The sequence below is a fragment of the Ctenopharyngodon idella genome, chromosome 8, assembly GCF_019924925.1.
Source record: "Ctenopharyngodon idella isolate HZGC_01 chromosome 8, HZGC01, whole genome shotgun sequence".
NCBI lineage: Eukaryota > Metazoa > Chordata > Actinopteri > Cypriniformes > Xenocyprididae > Ctenopharyngodon > Ctenopharyngodon idella.
In genome coordinates this window covers 14,438,371-14,449,939 of record NC_067227.1, presented here as the reverse complement: position 1 = coordinate 14,449,939, position 11,569 = coordinate 14,438,371, and the positions used below count along the sequence as shown (strand labels likewise).

The following is an 11,569-nucleotide window of genomic DNA, read 5'->3' as shown; positions in this document are numbered from 1 at the left end:
CACTATGCTATTGTTAACATGTTAGCAAATTAGCAAGTTGGCATTTTCTGAATTTTCTTATTAGGATTTACTGTGAAGTAAATAACTCATTTGATTTGCAAGAACTCAAAATAAAAAAGTTAATTAACTAAAGATTTTATGTTAATTGCTATCAAAATGTATGAGTTAGCTAACTCAGTACTTAAGTTAGGAGCAATTAACATGCATGAGTACTACAAACTCAAAACTTGATAGTTCTGCTTACTTAAAATTGGGAACATCATAACTCAAAAAATTTGATGTAACTGATTACCTCAAATTTTTTGAGTTAGCCCAACTTATTTGGGTTTACAGTGTGAGCAGTCTTTGCAGTTTCTGTGATTTGGCTCTATTTATTTTATAATTTTATTTTTTCGTTGAATACCATCCATTTTTAAATGAAATGAAAGCATGCCGAAGATGAGCAAATGGTAGCTCAGGTAGGTCAAAAACACATGAGGAAAACAGACATTCACATTCAGACGGGATTAGATTTCTCAAAGGACCATTGAGTTTGCCGAAAAAAAGTAGGTCATTTGCCTTGGAATTTTTACTGAGGTTGTGTAAGAAAAACACAGACATGGCAGATTCGGACGGGATTAAAATCGTAAAGTACGTCTGTGAAGCACGAATTTCTTTGTAACGTCCTCCATGAAAACTTGTCGTGTCCAAATAGGGCTAAAGAATCCTGAAAAGAATCCACAAAAATATTAAGCACCACAACTGAAAAAATAAATGTTTCTTGAGCAGCAAATCGGCATATTAAAATGATTTGAAGGATCATGTTACACTGAAGATTGGAATAATGACGCTGAAAATTCTTTTTTTTTTTTTTTTTTTTAATGTATATTTTTTTTAATCAAATAAATGCAGCCTTGATGAGCATAAGACACTTAAAAAAAACCCTACTGTGCCCAAACCTTTGAAGGATATAGTGTATATTTAACCCTTATGATGCGTATTTAACCCTTTTAACACTTATTACGTAGTTAAAATTGTCCAAAAATGTTTGTTTCGTTGCTTTATCTCACTCTTCTTCCAAAACAATAGCCATATGATGTCCATGTATATGATAATTTGCTACTCCCTTTATGTTTAGATGGAGCCATGATACTAGCATTTCCATATTTCATTGCATGTATCTGGTGAGGTGAGATTTATGACGTGATGCTGTCTGCTTTTTCATCTCAGTGGCATTTACAGTGTGACCTGTATCTGTGTTGTGATGTCTCTGTCTGTGTTGAACGGTGAGATAGCCCCTGTAGAGAGCAGCTGTCCCGTGGAGAGATAGAGCCAGTGTGGACATGTACAGTCTGTGGGTGTGCTTTGTGCTGAGGAAAAAAAAGACAGACAAAACCTCTTCACGGGTCAGCAGGGTCAAGTACATTAGCATGTATACACATGGTTTTGGATACCTGCCCATATGTGAGAGAGTTCATGTAAGGGCAGAAGGTATGAATGAGCTCCCAAACTGATTTATGCTTTGCATTAATGCAGCTGTTTGAATTCTAATTGAGGTTGAGCGAAGGTCAGTACTTCAGCTTTGAGACAGAGAGAGAAAGATGCAGCTGGTTAGTTAGAGAGTAAGTTTGCATGTATATATTGTTAGCCCAGATGTGGAGTTAAATGAGTGTCAAGTTTGTTTACACGTTAAGTATTAGCTTGTAATGTAGCCAGTGCTTCTCATTCAGTGTCCCTGCTAAATGAAAATTATATATTTTTTTAAAAACTGTTCTTGCAGTTAATATAATACTAATTAAATAAAAGGCCACTATAAGTGTGCTTACAGTACACTTTTATGACTATGTTTCGTAACACTCTTAAGTACACTCTAAAAATGCTGGGTTGTTTCAACCCACGTTTGGGTCAAATATGGACAAACCTGACCATTGGTTTAATTTTTTTAATTCAATTTTAAACCCAACAGTTGGGTTTGTCATTTGACCCAAACATATGTTGAAACAACCCAGCATTTTTAAGAGTATACATTTTAAATTATTATGCTTTAAAAAAAAAGGTATACTTATTTTGATGCATTGACTATAAAGTGCAGGTACAGTACTTGATTATATATATACATATTTTTTTTACACACACACACACACACACACACACACACACACACACACACACACACACACATATATATATTACTAAATAAGTACTAAAATGCTACATCATTACTAATCTGTAATTACAAATATGTAAACACATGACATATAAATTTCAATAAAAATGTCATTAAAGTAGCCTATATTTTAGTTTACCTGCTTGTCAGTACGTTTAGTACACTTTAACCATACTGTATACAGTATATGACATTTATGTGATATCAAGTTTGAGTGAAAGACATCTTTAAAGGGTTAGTTCACCCACAAATAAAATTTCTGTCATTTATTACTCACTCTCATGTCGTTCCACACCCATAAGACATTCGTTAATCTTCGGAACACAAATTAAGATATTTTTGATTAAATCCGAGAGGTATCTGACTCATCCATATACAGCAATTTAACCACCATTTTCATGTTCCAGTATGGTACTAAAGACATCATTAAAACAGTTGATGTGACTGCAGTGGTTCAACCTTAATTTTATGAAGTGATGAAAATACTTTTTGTGCCCCAAAACGAAACAAAAATAATGACTTTATTCAGCAATATCTTCTCTTCTGTGTCATTCTCTTACGCTGTTTACGTCCAGCGCTTCTGGGTTCTACGTCCGGCTCAGTATTGGCTGATGCTGTTCACGTTAGCAGCACGCCGCGTGCATGTGATGTTGACGCAGGAGCCAGCCAATTATGAGTCAGCATTCTGATGTAGAACCTGGAAGCGTTGGATCTGGAACTTGAAAGTGGTGGTTAATACCTCTCGGATTTCATCAAAAATATCTTAATTTGTGTTACAAAGATGAATGAAGGTCTTACGGGTGTGGAACGACATGAGGGTGAGTAATTAATGACAGAAATGAACTAACCCTTTAAAGGTATGTTTAAAGGGAAACATTTAGCTCCAGAGCAAAAGACAGGAGGCAGTGATTGCTTACCACTTCAATAGACATTTCTAATGTGTGTCTCTGTTTGTGAAGTGAACATTCTCTTGTAATTAATTCCACATATGAGAGATCTTTCCTGAGCAGCTTAGTGTGCATGTATTAGTACACCATTCCCTTCGCACCATGTAAACACAGTTTTAACCAGCCTGTTTGCTCTTTAACCCAGCAATAAAGGTTCAGTTCTTGACACAAGTGCTCAACCTTTGCTTAGACAACACCACTGTGACAGTTTATCCATATGACCTGTGGTGGAGGAGCATTTTTGAGTCTCTATAATGGTCAGGTCAGTTACACTCAAAGTCTAGACATTGAGTTTGCTGTAAATGCTGATACATTAAATACATATGTTCACTATCTGCTGAATGAAATGTCATTCATCATGACACAAATGCTTTCATATAAACAGACCAGAAAATGTTTGAGTCAGGAGCTGCAGAGAGAGTGAAGGCTGAGGCTGTAGACAGAGATGGGATGGAGAGGGCTGGTTGGAGTCTTTCTTTCTAATTAGGCTTGTGTGATAAGAAACAGATGTCTATTAATAAATTGATGGTGTGCTTCGTGTTCACTCAAATGTCTGTGTTCCAGGAGCGGTGCAAGGACATAAAAGCATTCCTGCCAATTCCTCCGTGGGATGCCGAGCTCAGCACACATATGCATGCACACATACTCGACGATCCTGAGTTCAGCTAGACCTGTGAACAGCTGGTTTTTGCTAACGGTTCTTACATGTAAACAAGCCCAAACAAAAGGCAGGATCATTTTGAATTTCCACTCAAGCTATAAGCTTCTTGTAGCATATCATATGAAGTTTGTATAAGTAATGTATTATAAAGATATTCTTAATATCTTAAAGCCAATTAAAATGCTTTATAATACACAGTATAATCTGTTATCTTTTCATAATTTATTTTATTTATGGTTAAACCTTTAAAAACTAATGCATTACAGCATGTGATAACATAACATTTGGTGTTGCTGTTTAATACACTTTAACTGTAGAACTATTAAAGGGTTAGTTCACCCAAAAATGAAAATAATGTCATTTATTACTCACCCTCATGTCGTTCCACACCCGTAAGACCTTCGTTCATCTTCGGAACACAAATTAAGATATTTTTGATAAAATCCGATGACTCAGTGAGGCCTGCATCGCCAGCAAGATCACTTCCTTTTTCAATGCCCAGAAAGCTACTAAAAACATATTTAAAAAACAGTTCATGTGACTACAGTGGTTCAACTTTAATTTTATAAAGCGACGAGAATACTTTTTGTGCGCCAAAAATAACAAAATAGCGATTTCAAAACACTGCTTCATGAAGCTTCAAAGCTTAACAAATCTTTTGTTTCGAATCAGTGGTTCGGAGCGTGTATCAAACTGTCAAAGTCACGTGAACTATTGAAGTTTCAAAACACTTATGACGTAACGAAGCCTCGTTTACTGAAATCATGTGATTTTGGTGCTCTGAACCACTCATTTGTAATGTATTGCTACTCCAGTCTTCAGTGTCACATGATCCTTCAGAAATCATTCTAATATGCTGATATGCTAAGCAAGAAACATTTCTTATTATCAATGTTGAAAACAGTTATATATTTGTGAAAACTGTGATTTTTGATGAATGGAAAGTTAAAAAAAAAACTTTTTCAATTTCAATATTTTATATAAAAAATTTTTGTAGCATTAGAATTATCATTACTGTCACATCTGAACAATTTAATGCATTGTTGCTTAATAAAAGTATTAATTCTTAAAGGAGTGGTTGATTATGATTTCACCTTTTTAACTTTATTTAGTGTGTATTGTTGCTGTTAGAGCATAAACGACATCTGCAAAGTTACGACGCTCAAAGTTCAATGCAAACTGAGATATTTTCTTTTAAAGAATTCTGCTTAAGAACTACAACAAACAGCTGGTAGGGACTACAATGACCTTCTTCCCAGGTTAGTGACATCGCTAACCCTAAAAACCCGAGAAGCATATATTCTCTAGCTCTTTAAGCATCTTACAACGGTTCCCACACAAGCGATTTATAGATTATCATGACAGAATATGCTAATCAATGACTTTAACATAGTTAACTCCACATCAGCAACATAAACTAATCTACTGACCATTCAGAAATGTCCTGTTGCATTCTACATGTTGTCACTTCTTCTTGAGTCTCTTCATCATTGTCCGACTCCTGTTTGAACATAAAAGGCTGAACATGTTTCTGACATTTTCAGTGAGCTGCATGAGGTAATCAGAGCTGCTAACACAAGCTCTTGAAACTCCGCCCTCTTATTGGGAGCAGCAGCTCATTTGCATTTAAAGGGGACACAAAAACGGAGCGTTTTTGGTCACCCTCAAAAAGTGACAAATTTAACATGCTATAAAAAATTATCTGTGGGGTATTTTGAGCTAAAACTTCACATACACACTCTGGGGACATCAGAGACTTATTTTACATCTTGTAAAAGTGGCATTATATGACCCCTTTAAAAAAAAGAAAAAATCATACTGACCCCAAACTTTTGAACAATTTGAACAACTGATTATAAGGTGTATTATAAGGCCTCATGAATACCTAATAATGCAATAAGAAGAGTTTTACACTGCTTTATGGGTATACAAGCGTCAAAGAAAGTGTTGTGAGTTATTTGAGCTGTTTTAAACTGGGAATGTAAAGCTAGATGAATCACTGTGAGGTATATTGCTTATTGGCAATCTTTGTTCTTTCATATTCTCTTCTGCATTTACGAGTTCAAGAGGTAACACCAACATTTAAAGGTTAAAAAATGTAGTGAACCAGTGTGGAATGCATTATTCCAGGCCTTGATGCTTCCAGATGTCTCCTGTCTTTTGTTTGGGCTTGTTTACATGTCGAAAGTATTTAGTTTCTTTCCAATCACAACTAATTAAATTGCACTTCCCGTTCCTTCGATCCAGTCAGTTGTGTAGAACAGAACAGTCCCTGCCTAAGGCGCTCTGGCGGCCTATTGTTATGGTGCCTTTTCTTTCTTCCCTGGGAGAAAAAGTTTGTTGACTCCTTCATTCGGTTTTTATGTTTTCCTCCACATGCCTGGAAAAGTCAAATCCTTTCTTTCTTTCTTTCTTTCTTTCTTTTTCACCAGTACTCACTCACCAGTATGTTCAACTCAGCTATTTATTTATGGAATAGAAAAATAAAGATAAACCAGTATATTCCATCACTGCTTTCACTAGATTAAAGACAGAAAGATTAAGCTCCTCAGGCCTTTCTGGGGTTAAAAGGGCATTTGACACCCTCTACACAATGGGAGGAAGTGAAGTTTGTTTTTGCACCTTCCCTCAGGCCAGAATCAAACTACACAAATATACAAGTAACCCAGACCCTCAGAGCTCTCTCTCTCCTTTTCTTTCTGTGTGTGTGTGCATTAGTGGCCTCCTGGGCCTCTTGCGGTTCCCCCCTGATGCCTGCTGGCACATTGACAGAGGTCAGAATAATAAACAGCACGCTGATGGACCTTGACCTGAGAAAGACCATGCTTCTCTAGAGAGAGAGAGAGAGCTGAACACTGGAAAATGTGTCAGGTAACCTAAAATGTGATTGATGTGGTAATATCTGAATGAACTGATTAAAAGTCAAACATATTAATTTGACAAAATCAACCTGACTTAAATATACATTTTCTGATATGATTATTTTATCTTTATTTTCTTACAATCCCAAGATTGATATTTTACTCTATGAAAACAATCTTATGGCTGTTTGTAACTATTTCAAGTTTTGTCGAATTGGTGGCTAATTCATATGAATTTTTTTTACGATCTGCTTATGCCCCAGTGACGGTTTGATTCAGAGTCGGACCTTTATGCTTACTTCTTATATATATATATATATATATATATATATATATATATATATATTCACATTGTATGAATTCATACAAAATTGCCACTATATTTACATTTTCCTGTGAGATGGGATTGTTATGCCAGTGTAATAATAGGGTGCTAGTAGGCTAACTCAGAAGTTAGCATCGCTCTGTTTCCCTCAACAAAAACCCAATAGGATTTTTCCATTGGATTTTGGATTATTGCAGAAAATAAGCTCTGTGACTAAAAAGTTTAGACAAAAGTTTATGATTCTTACACTTTTTGTTCATCCTGGTAATCTTCACAAATTAACACAACTTTTATGACTTTTGAAGCCTAAATACACTCGGCAGAAGTAAAAATCTAAACGTAAGCTATAAATGAACTACACCACAGTTGCATGACTTCAACGTCACCATCACTAATCTTCTAATAACTCTTTCAGCCTTCATTTAAAAACATTTTCCCTGAAAGTTTGAGTTAAAATAGTTTACAATAGCGTGATTATAAACACAACAAGACTGTGAAAGTGGTGTGTAAATGAGTTTACCTGTTCGGCTGATGATCTATAATGTCCTCGACAAACTCTGTAGTCCCTTTTAGCCCCTTGTTAACAACCACCTTTTTCAAGACAAGATTGAAAATGGAGATTGTTTTAAGATCTTATTTCAGGCTTATTTCAGGCATTTAACCAAAAACCCATTCAAAAACCTATTGACTTGAAGACGAGGAACCGTAACAGTTGGAACAGTGCTAAAATGCTAATTCGTTTCCTGGTTTTGGCCTACAAAAATATGTCATCCCTGCAGCCTATAAACATACAGCAGAGTTAGTGTAGTCCAATTGACCGTTCGCAAAGACCCGCCCCCTTTAGTTACTGTTGCTACATCCGACAAGCCATGCCAATCTCTCACCACACATCATGTTCTCACGCAGTGAAAAATACATCGTGGAGCAAAGAGGACACTGACAACGTGTCGACAGACAAGACAGAGCAGGTTACTTTTGATATGAAACAAATACTCAAATTTTGTCATTTGTAAAGAAATTTAAACAATAAATACCATTTTGTGGCTCTTTAATGTGTCGTGACGAATCGCTGTAGCGCCTCAGATCAAGCAGCTCATGAACCGATCATCTCTTCCTACTAGTTCATTTATAGTATCAAATAAACATGAATGAACATCATAAGGAATGTTGTTTCAATCGCGGAAAGATGTCAGTACATACCATTTTTCAAGTTCAAGTCCACCGACGTTAATCTGCTAACTCCTAACTGCTTTGCCGGACAAAATGGTGGATTTGCCGTTATGATTGGTTAGATTGCCTGTCAATCAAACTCCTGGTGAAGGGTCAATTCATGAGCAAAAGTCTCTTAAATCAGTTCTTTTCAGTGAATCACAAACACATAACTCAACCAATGTATGACTAAATGAGCCGATCCTTGTCACAAACTTTCTATTCTCTTTTTATGCTCTTTTAATAGAACTGCATATTTTTTAAAAAAAATGAAATTAATATTCGATAATGTACTAAGGTTCTCTTACCTTTGTCAACTCAAAGCAAATCGAAATCTAATCAAATCTAGTGAAAGCCATTTGTAAGGGTTAGATCAGGTAGAAAAAAGGCCAAACCAAATGGAAAAGTTAGCCTCAAGAGAAAAAGATAAAAGAAAAGGTGAAAAATAGAAATGAAATGCACAACCGAGGAAGGAAAAGACGGAGGTGGCAAAAATCCATCTAACATCCCACCAGAAAAGCTTGAAAAATGGAGCGAGTGAAAGAAAGAGAATGAAAGGGGGACTCAATTCCAAGCCCACACATAATTGGCCAGCGGAGAGAGGGTGGAAAGAAAAGAGTGAGTGTGTGAGTGAAGGAGAGAGGCAGGGAATGTCATGCATGAGTTACCTGCCAAGCTTTAGGAGAATGAGCAGTTTAAGTGGCATACGAGTCCAGCCTGACTGACTTATATTGTTGTATGCTTTCATTCTCTAGTACTGCTAGAAGGATTTGAGACAGTCCTGTCGACTTTCCACTGCTTACATTTGAAGTAAGACTCTGTTGTTATTTCCTATCACCACAATGTTGTCCTGCCTAATAAAGGCAACAAGCCCGTAAGATAAATAATCTTATTATATATAGTATTAAAATATGAATACAAATTACACATGCTAATAGGTTCTTACTCTGTGCTGTCAACATGTCTTGCTGTGCAATATTCAAACATTTCTATTCTTCTTTGTTCTGCCTCCAGACTCTAATTTTTGGCAAGAGACCTGCGTCTATTTCATCATTGATGACTGTTTTTGGCTCAGGGTTCAGTTAAAGATTTGTAGCATATATTTAGTATGAAAATAGATTTAGAGAACCATTCAAAAAACTACAGATTAATCTGGCTTGCTGTTATGGACACATTTGGCTGGAGTGTGTGGCTTTATGGGAGTCCCTATTAACGGCTGGCTCAACACCCTTCAATCATGCTAGGCCAAGACCACGGGCCTGGAGAAAACACTGTCTGGAGCTGTAGAGAACCGCTGAGAGAGTGCTGATAGCTGAACAGAACAGCGGCTACCAGTCAGTCTAGTAGAGAGAGCGAGAGTTGTGGCTCCAGCTGGTGTGTTTTATCTGAGTAATTAGCTGTAATCAGTCCTCTCAGCTCTCTGGGTGTTCCAGAGCCCCATTTTCACACGCTGACACACACACATACACACAGGCACAAGCAAACAGGCAGCTAACACTACTCTGACATGCAATTACTTCACAGAATTTCACAATTTTCTTCATTGCACCAGACTTTTTATGAAATATTTTTATGAAATAGCTATTGACAACCCAATATACAAAAAAATATGAAAGGGCAAACTTTTTGTAGTTAGGAATATACTGTACAAACACCTTAAAAGAATATTAATGAAATCTGAGAGATTTCTATCCCTCCATTAGAAGTCTAATTCTCCCAAAACGCTGATGTTTCAAAACGTTCTTAAAAGAAATCCGTATAAATCAGGCGGTTTAATCAAAGTCTTCTGAAGAGATGTGACTGCTTTATATGATGAACAGATTTAACTTAGAGTTTTATTCACATATAAACATTGATCAGCAAATGTACATGAAGCACTCAGATTTAGTAAATGGAATCTCAAGTGTTAAAAAAATCTTCATTTTTGTTTAGAAGATAAATGAAAGTCTTATGAGTTTGGATATTCTTGTATATTTGTGTAGTTTGGATATTAACACAACACAAAATTTTTATCTTAAGTTAATAAATGATAGTTTTTAGGCAATTGCTTGTTACTTTGTGTATTTCTGCTTCACCAACGAAAATTCAAAACGAAGTCAAACAGTAGCAACACATAGTAGTGTATTGTGTTTCTGAACGAATCACTTAACTGAATGATTCTGAGCATGAATGCTCCTGAATGAATTGCCTGACTGATTAATTCTGAGCAAAACACAGTAGTAATGTTTTGTTCCTGAATGAATCAGTTTTTCTGAACAAATCGGTTGATCGAATAATTCAATGACTCAGTCATAAAGAGTCATTTGTTTCATTCCTGTGTGAATCAACATTTTTTTTTTTTTTTTTTTTTTTTTTACAAATTGTTTGATTGGTTCACTCATTAAAACAGTCGCTTGTCACTACCTACTGGTCTAATGATGGCACCTGCAGGAAGAGCTAAGGAAATTCTTTTTGTTACTGTCAACAAAAAAAAAAACTAGTTTAAAAAATTTAAAAGCAAACCTTTTTATAGTTAAAGTTTTCACAATCTCTAGGACCTATTTCACAATACTTACGTCATTTTTTCAAATTCATTTATTATTAAAAAATGATCCACAGGTTATTTCACATAGACTGCTGTTGTGCTGACTGTGTGAAGAGTTTCGAAAGAGGAATCTGTATTGAGAAATTGGTCCTAGTGATTGCAAAAAAAAAAAAAAGAAGTAATGATTATGCTCATATATTCTGTTATCATAACAAAAATAAAATATATTAATAAATAGTAAATAGTTTTTAGCTAATGTAAAACAACAAAACAGTGTTGAAAGTTCATGAAATGCCTGAAATGTTCAAAAAACTGACCCATTTTGCTTTCATCTTTAACTGATAAATTCCCTCCTGCTTGTTTGGATCCCTTTAAGGAGCTGCTTGTTTGTATGTTCCTGTCTTAATATAAAAGTCTGTCCTCTCTCTCTCATAAAGTGATTTGAGCGTGTTTGTGTGTGCGTGTGCGTGCGTGAGCCTGTTCCCTCATATGTTTGGCACATGTTGGCTCAGTGTTCCTTCTGTCTCTCTGTAATGGCTGGTATCCCTCACAGCAGCCTCCCCTACTGACCTACACACACACACACACACACACACACACACACACACACACACACACACACACACACACACACACACACAGGTTTGTTTTGCTATCTTTGTGAGGACATTCCATAGGAGTAATGGTTTTTATACTGTACAAACTGTACTGTCTATCCCCCTACACTACCCCTACCCCTAAACCTACCCATCACAGAAAACATTCTGCATTTTTACATTTTTAATAAAACATTGTTTAGTATGTTTTTAAAGCTATTTTAAATATGAGGACTCATGAAATGTCCTCATATTTCATGTTTACGTCACAATACCAGTGTAATACCCATGTCATTATAC

At 35.9% G+C, this 11,569-nt stretch overlaps 1 long non-coding RNA gene across 1 annotated transcript; it reads right to left on the bottom strand.

Annotated features, from left to right (window-relative positions):
* Positions 1–566: 566 nt before the first annotated feature.
* On the bottom strand, positions 567–8,691 carry LOC127518090 (uncharacterized). Its single transcript, XR_007931461.1, has 3 exons — positions 8,458–8,691; positions 7,461–7,531; positions 567–1,349 (listed from the first exon to the last, which is right to left on the bottom strand). It is a non-coding gene; the product is annotated as an uncharacterized LOC127518090 (long non-coding RNA).
* Between the last annotated feature and the right edge of the window lie 2,878 nt (positions 8,692–11,569).